The following is a 10,586-nucleotide window of genomic DNA, read 5'->3' as shown; positions in this document are numbered from 1 at the left end:
CCCAATGAGGATATAACTTAGGGGAGTAATTCCATCCCAATACATATTTAGGGGTGGGGGGGGGGGGGAACTGAAGCAAATAATCATCCACGAGGACATAACTCAGTGGGGAATATGAAGGAAAGATAGACACTTTCTGCCTATAGGGCTGACTCTTATATGGAGAGATCAGACACAAACATCTGCTTGGGGAAGAACATTTCACCAATAGTAGGAGATAATAAGCAAAGATATATGGCAAAGAATGCAACATGAATATCTGAATGCTGTAATTATGCATGTATATGTGTGGTTCATGTATGATTAATGCTGACAAACAGACATATCTAACACAAACAGGTCCAAGAAACAATGGATAGACATCCGGTATAACATCTCAAGAGAGAAAAGCCAGGCCCATAGGAGGAAATCCAATCTGGTGGGGAGCATCAAATACCAGGAAACACCAATCGCCGCTGGGGACAAAGACCACTGCTGGAGATCAGAGACCGCTGTTGGGGATAAGCAAAGGGTCACAACTACCAACTGCCGGGGATCTTCCAGCAACTCTCGGGATCATGCAGAGAAATCAATAAGATCTGACAGAGAAGAAATCTACAATGGATCTTATCAGGGAATAATGAGAAATTATGTGGGGAACAACCACCAAACAGACTCATCAATCAAGCATTCTCTTCTAACCGTTGGAGAAACACCTCTACCACCGGGAGAAGGAACAAATTGCTCCGCTGGGGAAGCTATAGAGTCACTGCCAAGGATTTGCTGATGAACAGACAAAAGATCCATTGTAGAGGAAACTCTACTGGGGAGCTCAACATGGATAACATTTCGTCGTAGAAGAAACTCTACTGGGGAACTTATCAAGGGATGATATGAAACTCTGTGTGGAACAACCACCAAACAGAAGTTCTAACAATCAAAGCATTCCTCCTCGTCTACTGGAGAGACACCTCTGCCAAGGAGAGAGAACCAATTGCTCCGCTGGGGAAGGAAATAAACATCTTCAACACCAGCTCTACCAAGAGGATAATTTCCAACAAGGAGGGGAAAACCAAATTATCAAGCTCTGATCAGGCAGCTCCACTGGGGGAAGACTGAAGGCGATCCAACTGGGGAACGTCTGCTGTAACTAACCCACCAGGGATGAGTTGTAAGCCAACCTGCTGGGGAGAAGCTACAAGCCAACCTGCTGAGGATTTCCACTCATGCTGGGAATTCCTGCTCATTCTGCGGGAGATTTCCATTTATGCTGAGGGAAAGACCAACTTCCTCGAAAATAGATAGCATATTGACTTTTATCAATCAATAAGGGATTTTAGGTCAGTCCACACAAGGGATGACAACCTTATAATTGATAAAACACAAATTCTAGACTCAGACTCACTGGGGATCTGAGGATATTTGAGATAGAGGTATACACATCTCCAAAAAGATCAAGGCCAAACTCCAGACTTTCTGGGGACTTCATGATGTATCACCCTTCTCTGTGCTCGCTGAGGAGACAACCTGAAAGATGATGAAGAGGATACAAACATGCCAGAAATATGAACAAATTTCTTACCCTTTTAGAGATCATACTATCCTTGGGAGAGCACTACAGACATTCCATTTATCCTTTCAGTCATTATGAATGTTCACTTTGTTTAAAAACATTTTATAAAAACTTTATTTTTTTAAAACATTGATATTTATCAATTAAAACATGCAAACCTTTATTAAACAGAAAGAAATAAGAGTGCAAAGAATTGGATAAAGGCTCATATTTAATTGATAGAGTGGTAGTCCGCCAATGGCATGACTCCATGGATCTTTACAAATTTGAAATTGGTGGTATATATTGGAAAAAAGGCTACATTGATCATAATGACCATTTCTCCACCAACTCTGAATCCGATGTATTTGAAGCTTCAATTGACAATGACTGAGCGAGAATCTTTGACAGACGACAGCTTGTAGAACAAAGTCTTGTCAGGATGCAGTTACTTGCCAAATCCCTAATTTTTGCCTAGATTGCCCCAAGGTGAGTTACTCAATCTAGCGGGATATATATATTAATTTTTGTATGTTTCTAACTTTTTCCTGGACCACCCTTTCGAGTTTTCAATCCACCGAGATGCTCATTTTTGCCTAAGTCGCCCGTTCGGGTTTTCAACTTAGCGAGCTATTCTATTTTTCTTTTAGGCGAAGTATTTCTTGATTGCATCTGAATTCACAGGACGAGTGAAATCATCCCCATCCATAGTTGTAAGTATCAAAGCACCGCCTGAAAAGGCTCTCTTAACAACATATGGACCTTCATAGTTTGGAGTCCAATTGCCCCTGGAATCGGGCGCGAAAGACAAGACTTTCATGAGCACGAGGTCACCTTCTCGAAACACACGAGGCTTGACCTTCTTATCAAAGACTTTCTTCATCCTTTGCTGATATAACTGACCATGGCACATGGCAGTTAATCTCTTCTCTTCAATCAAATTCAGTTGGTCATAACGACTCTGAACCCATTCAGCCTCAGTCAACTTGGCTTCCATCAAGACTCTCATTGATGGGATCTCAACCTCCACGGGGAGCACAACCTCCATGCCATATACAAGGGAGAAAGGGGTTGCCCCTGTTGAAGTGCGGACAGATGTACGATAGCCATGCAAGGAAAATGGCAGCATCTCATGCCAATCTTTGTACGTAACAACCATCTTCTGGATAATCTTCTTGATGTTCTTGTTAGCAGCTTCAACATCCTCATTCATCTTGGGTCTATAGGGAGAAGAATTATGATGTGCAATCTTGAACTCTCTACACAACTCTTTCATCATCTTGTTGTTCAAGTTAGATCCATTATGAGTAATGACTTGTCTGGCACACCATAACGGCATATAAGTTGATTCTTGATAAAATTCACAACCACCTGCCTGGTCACATTCGCATACGATGCTGCTTCAACCCACTTGGTGAAGTAATCAATTTCTACGAGAATAAAACGGTGATCGTTCAACGCCTCTGGCTCAATCATGCCAATCATGTCAATTCCCCACATAGCGAAAGCCCATGGTGATGAAATAACATTCAGAAGTGTCGGGGGAATATGAATCCCGTCTGTATAAATCTGACACTTGTGGCATTTCTTCACATACTTGCAGCAGTCAGACTCCATTGTCAGCCAATAGTAGCCTGCTCTCAGCATCTTCTTTACCATGGCATGTCCACTGGAATGAGTACTAAACGAACCCTCATGGACTTCAGTCATCAACAGGTCTGCTTCGTGTCTATCCACCCATCTGAGCAAGACCATGTCAAAATTCCTCTTATAAAGCACATCGCCATTGAGGTACAAACTGTCAGATAATCTCCTCAAAGTCTTCTTATCTTTAATAGATGCCCCAGGTGGGTAAATCTGACTTTGGAGAAAGCACTTGATATCAAAATACCATGGCTTATCATCTTTCACTTCTTCAACTGCAAATACGTGAGCTGGTCTATCCAAGCGCATCACAGTGATATTGGGAACTTCATTCCAATATTTCACCATAATCATTGAAGCAAGTGTAGCAAGAGCATCTGCCATTCGATTCTCATCTCGAGGAATATGATGGAAGTCAACCTCGGTAAAGAAAGTTGAAATCCTCCTCGCATAATCTCTATATGGGCTGAGGCTAGGCTGATTCGTCTCTCATTCACCATTAATATGATTAACAACAAGGGTCGAATCGCCACAAACATCAAGATGTTTGATCCTAAGATCAATACATTCTTCCAAACCCATAATACATGCCTCATATTCCACCATATTATTCGTGCATTTAAAAGTTAGCCTTGCTGTAAAAGGAAAATGTGTGCCTTGAGGAGTAATAATCACTGCCCCAATACCATTTCCATATTGATTAACAGCGTCGTCGAATACCATACCCCATCAGGAACCAGGCTCTGGCCCTTCATCGAGTGTAGGCTCATCGCAATCTTTCATTTTCAAATACAGAATTTCCTCATCAGGGAAGTCATACTGAACAGACTGATAATCCTCAATTGGTTGATATGCCAAATGGTCAGCCAAGATACTACCTTTAATAGGTTTCTGAGCTCGATACTCAATGTCATACTCAGACAACAACATCTGCCAACGGGGAATCCTCCTAGTTAAAGCAGGCTTCTCAAAGATATACTTGATTGGATCCATTTTGGATATCAACCAAGTTGTATGATTTAACATATATTGGCGCAAACGCTTCGCAGCCTAAGCCAAAGCACAGCATGTCTTCTCAAGCATTGAATATCGAGACTCACAATCAGTGAATTTCTTACTCAGATAGTATATTGCATACTTTTTCTTTCCTGATTCATCTTGCTGACCTAATACACAACCCATGGAGTCATCAATCACAGTCAAGTACATAATCAATGGTCTCCCTTCAACAGGCGGAGATAGAATCGGAGGCTCGGACAGATACTCTTTGATACGGTCAAAGGCCTTCTGGTAATCCTCGGTCCAATCATGACGCTGATCTTCCGGAGGAGCTTGAATATTGGCGCACATGTGGCAGTCATGTGGGATATAAATCTGGAAATATAATTCAAGCGACCAAGAAAACCTCAGACTTGCTTCTCAGTTTTAGGCGCAGGCATCTCTTGTATTACTTTAACCTTGGCAGGGTCAACCTCAATACCTCTTTCGCTGGCAATAAATCCCAATAACTTGCCGGAACAGACTCCAAATGTGCACTTGTTCAGATTCAGGCGGAGTTTGTACTTCCTCAAATGCTGGAAAAGCTAAACAAGTGCTCTACATGTTCAACTTCCGTTCTCGACTTCGCAATCATATCATCAACATATAGCTCGATCTCCTTGTGCATCATATCATGAAATAAGGTAGTCATAGCTCGTTGATACGTGGCTCCGGCGTTCTTCAAACCGAAGGGCATCACTGGATAACAGAATGTTCCCCAAGGTGTGATGAATGTTATCTTCTCCATATCCTCGGCTGCCATTTTAATCTGGTTATAACCAGAAAATCTGTCCATAAATGAGAAGACATTGAATTTAGCTGTATTATCTACCAACATATCAATATGTGGTAGAGGAAAATCATCTTTCGGACTAGCTTTATTTAAGTCTCGATAGTCCATGCACATTCAGACTTTTCCATCTTTCTTAGGCACAAGCATAATATTGGCCACCCATTGAGGATAAGTAGAAGTCACCAGAAACCCCGCATCAATTTGCTTCTAAACTTCTTCTTTAATCTTCACTGCCATATCAGGATGAGTTCTTCTGAGCTTCTGCTTTACAAGCACACACTCTGGCTTCAAAGGCAGGAATTGTTGCACGATATCAGTATCTAGACCAGGCATGTCTTCATACGACCAGGCAAAGACGTCGACATATTCTCGTAGCAACTCAATCAACCCCTTCTTCACATATTCTTCCAGGAGTGCCCCAATCTTCACTTCGCAAACACAATCTTCAGACCCCAAGTTGATTGTTTCCAGATTCTCAAGGTGTGGCTGAATGATCTTCTCTTCGTGCTCAAGAAGACGGGTAATCTCATTAGGAATCTCTTCAACAACATCTTCTTCAGCCTCAAGTACAGGGAACTCAAAGTTGGGAGATGGCGTTGGATCATTATGTTCAATGGGTTTGATCAACCTGCATAATGATTTTGAGTATAAAAAGAGATTTCAGAATTCAAATAAGGCAAATCATTATGCAGATGAAAAGATTGATTTTATTTTATTTTTTAGGGTTTTTAGTGATCACCAATTTCTTGCAAAAGCGAAAAGGGAAAATAATTTGAAAAAACAAACATTTAACATGTAATTATTTAATGAATATCATTGTATTAATGTGCCAACAATGTCATCACTTCTCCTTTTGGCATGGGAGAAGGGTTTTTAAACAAAAGTGAACACATTACTTGGACTTGTGGACAACTGTTGGAACAACAACAACGACCCAATTATTGCAGATTCCTCCAGGGATGACGAAGTTGCCCAGATCTTCCTCTTCGTCATCTTCCACAATGGCAGCAGCCTCTTGGTCTTCAACAGTGTGGATGAAACCTCCACTATGGAACAACCCACGCTCGTTGGAAATGCCTGAAGAAAACCTTACGTCATCCCGGGATTTATTATCTTCTAGCTTAATCATTTATCCTAAACCAGTAGTTGTGCCATGCTCAATGGCCAACTTCGCATCGTTGTAGGAAGCAAATGAAGAAGGTCCTTTCCTTGAAGGTTCAACAATAGATAAGGCTTGGAACGGAGTCCCAACCTCATCCTCAACGTCTATGTAGGAAAAGGAAGATAAATGGCTTACCAAGAGAGCCTTCTCTCCCCCTATCACCACCAACTTCTTATTCTTAATGAATTTCAACTTCTGGTGTAGGGTGGATGTCACGGCGCCTGCCTCGTGAATCCATGGTCTGCCAAGCAAGCAGCTATATGATGGATGGATATCCATGACCTGGAAAGTGATCTGGAAATCACTAGGTCCAATCTTGATTGGGAGTTCAACCTCGCCAATCACAGTTTTCCTGCATCCATCAAAAGCCTTGACTACCACTCCACTCTGCCTCATGGGAGGCCCCTGATAAGAAAGTTTGGCCGGAGTGGATTTTGGCAACACATTTAGCGATGATCATGTGTCCACCAACACATTAGCCAAGGCATCATCCTTGCATTTCATAGAAATGTATAGAGCCAAATGGTGGTCTTTTCCCTCTTCGGGAAGATCAACATCGCAAAATCTCAAATTGTTACAAGCAGTAATGTTTGCAACAATGCTATCAAACTGTTCAATCGTGACATCGTGATCCACGTATGCCACATCCAACACCCTCTGTAAAGCTTCGCGGTGTGGCTCAGAATTCATCAGCAAAGATAGGACAGATATCTTTGATGGAGTTTGAAGTAGCTGATCAATAACATTATACTCGCTCCTTTTGATGAGCCTTAGCATCTCATCACAATCCTCTTTCAGAATGCCATGCTGGCCAACAGGGACAGGAGCTTTCACAACAACAGCAAGGTCAACACCCTTCACAACAAGTGTCGGATTCGAAGAAGAAGAAGTCCCCTTAGGACCGGCAGAAATTTCACAACAACATCAGTTCTTCCCAATATGTCTTCATGGGGTTTCGGCGGCGCCGAGAAAACACGACCATTGTAGGTCACACCACTGACATCTGATATACTCACAACAAAAGTGGAGGGCAATGGCACCTCCTTCCCATCTTCTAACGCAATTGCGTTATATCTGTAGGGAACAACTTTATCAGAAGAATACGGGACAGGGCCCGCTGGCTTGATTATAAGAGATAGAGAAACCTTCTTCTTGCTGCCATCATATCTGACAACAACAGGTTCTGATATTCTGAATGCAAGCGAAATTACATCCACTTCATCCTCGTTACGATTCTGAAGTACCTCAATCATTCCCTGATCCAGCATCTCTTGGATGTCCTTCCTGACCTGGCGGCATCCTCTCTCGTTGACAGTGCACACCCAACACCTGTCATAGTCATGCTCATAATGACTATATCCACATAACAGTCTGTGCATCTCGACCAACGATTTCCTGATATGACTGAGATACAGGAGTTTATACTTGCCAGGGAAACCCTGGACCATATTCACAGCAGATTTCCCATGCTCGGGCAATGGGTTCTTCTTGACATTCGGACCTACGTCCTCGAAAAACAAAATCCCACTTCTAACAAGGTCTTGCACCTTGGTCTTCAAGGGATAGCAGTTCTCCATATCATGTCCGGGAGCACCGGAATGATATACACAATGTAGCTCAGGCTTGTACCACCACTAAGGTTTGGTCGGTACAGCAGGTGGGTCACATGGAGTAATCAGCTTCCTGTCTATCAGAGACGGATAGAGTTCAGCACAAGCCATTGGAATTGTATCAAAAGTGACCCTCTTCCTATCGTAGCTGGTGCTGGTATTGATGTTGATAATGTTGAGCTTCCCTGAAAGCAGGTGCTATATGAGCCACCTAGTGCTAGTTACTGGCAGGGCGAACAGTCTTCCTCTTCACAGAGGGTATTCTCTTGGTATAGGAAGACACGACATGTGCCTCTCCCTCTTTCTTCTTTGCAAAGCCCCCATACCACTTTGCAGAAGAGCCTTCATCCCTGGTCAGACGTCCATCCCGGACTCCTTCCTCTAGCCTCATTCCCATGTTCACCATTTCGGTGAAGTCCGAGGGAGCACTAGCTATCATCCTCTCATAATAAAATTAACTCAAGGTCTTCAAAAAGATCTTGGTCATTTCCTTCTCTTCGAGGGGCGGCACAACCTTTGCGCCAACTCACACCATCTCTGGGCGTACTCCTTAAATGCTTCCTTCTCTTTCTGAGAAATAGCCCTTAGCTGGTCCCTATCAGGAGTCATATCAACATTGTATTTGTATTGCTTGACGAAAGCTTCGCCAAGATCGTTGAAGAAGTGAATGTCTGCACTATCCAGACCCATGTACCATCTGAGAGCGGCACCAGACAGGCTATCCTGGAAATAGTGGATAAGGAGTTGATCATTCTCGGTCTATGTTGACCTCTTGCGTGCGTACATCACAAGATGGCTGAGAGGGCAAGTGTTTCCCTTATATTTTTCAAAGTCAGGTACTTTGAACTTAATAGGGATCTTGACGTTGGGAACAAGGCACAACTCAATAGCAGATTTACCGAAGAGGTCCTTCCCTCTTAGAGTCTTCAGTTCCTTGCGCAGCTAAAGGAATTGGTCATTCATGGCATCCATTTTCACATAAACATCTGGGCCGTCAGATGGCTCAGAATGATAAATGGTGTCTTCGACTCTCGGTAAAGTGTGCAAACGGCAGATGGCACAGCAAGGACCGGGCTAGATGTCGGTAGAGAAGCGAAGGTAGGAGCAAGACCTTCAGGCACAAAGCTTGCGGGCATCCCCTAGGGAAACCTGGCTAGCATAGGCGGCGCGAAGTGAGCAGTGGCGGCAGGTACAATAGAGGAAGCTACCTCTGAGATGACTGTACTCGCGGGAGGAGTTGCAGGTGTTGGAGAAGACTGGCTCTGAGCAGCCAGTACTGACTCCATCATGGCAGTCAGCCTAGCTACTTCCTCTTTCAGCTCTATGTTCTCTTGCTCAAGATGATCCATCATCTTTGGAAAATTTGCCCTGGTGTTATACCGGTGCGTCAACTTGTCTTCAAAATAAATGAAGAACAAAGAGTTAGACCACTGATCAAGAAGCTCTGAACAAAACCTGCTTATGCACATAATGCATGCAATGTTTGTACATATGATTTTATTTTTATCAGAGGAACTTTATAGAGATCTACTTGCAAATATTTGGAAATATTAATCTTTTTAGACATATAATGGAATATTCATAGCAATAACATTTGGATAAATTTTACACCAAAGAAGAAGTACAGTTTTGGTAACCAAATACAATACGAGAGAGAAGTAAAATAACACCCTATGGAACCCTAGAAGCAATCATCCAAAGCTCTCGACACCAGAAGATAAGCTGCACGAAGCCTCTTCACTTCTCTCTCATGGGCTGCCTCCATATCTGCCTTCTCCTTGGCAAGTCGATCATACTTCCTCTTCTAAAACCTAGATGACTGAGGAAGAAGAGAAGTCACCACATCATCTGGCTCATCAATAATCTGATGCTCCAGAAACTCTATCACAGCATCCTTATCTCTGAGTTGCTGAAGTAGCTCCTCTCGCTCACGAACCCAAGCACGCGAACGGTCTTCATCTCTCAACTTCTCTACTCCTTGGTTAGGGAGGGTTGAAGGCCCAACCATAACCACAAGGGTAGGTCTTGGATAGTCGTAGGGCATGCGGTACTCAGAAGCTCTCTTCCTCACCCAAGAGGTGTAGGGTTCCAAAGCAATACAATTCTTTGGACCAAGCTCTTTCCTTCCCTTCCTATGAATCTTGCGCCAAGCGCAGACCATCCTGCCCTTCAAGTTCTGGGGATCTTTACCCTCTTGAAAGAATACACCTTCCAACAGAATGTTGTTAGGTTTATCCTTTAAGGGGAACCCAAGCTGACGGCGAGCCAAAATAGGGTTGTAGTTAATCCCACCACATGTACCAAGAAGAGGCACATTGGAGAATTCACCACAAGAATCAATGATCTGGACCCCATCATATACACAAATATACCAAAAGATATCATCATTAGTGAGAGACATAAGTCTCGTAGACCACCGTAGACATCTTTTGTTCTCCTTGAAGGCGAGCGTCTGAGGCAAGTGAGAAATAAACCACTTATACAACAGAGGAAAACAACACACAATGGTACCACCACCCTTTTCATTCCTCATATGCAAAGGGAAATAAGTGTCACCCAACAAAGTCAGAACGATATTAAGAGTAGAGAAAATCCTAATAACGTTCACATCCACAAAATTGTCGATGTTGGGGAATAACACTAGCCCATAGATGAGAAGTACAAATACGACTTCAAAGGTGTCCTCACTCATGGCCTTCCCAAACAAAGTAGCTTGGGCGATGAGAAAATCAGATGGGAGACCTTGAATTCCACATTTGGTAGTCATATGAGCACCAATGTCAGATACATCTATGTGCAACAGATCAG

This window comes from Lathyrus oleraceus, chromosome 2 (genome assembly GCF_024323335.1).
Source record: "Lathyrus oleraceus cultivar Zhongwan6 chromosome 2, CAAS_Psat_ZW6_1.0, whole genome shotgun sequence".
Lineage (NCBI taxonomy): Eukaryota > Viridiplantae > Streptophyta > Magnoliopsida > Fabales > Fabaceae > Lathyrus > Lathyrus oleraceus.
The sequence above is the reverse complement of the archived record's forward strand: the minus strand, read 5'-3'. Positions refer to the sequence as shown.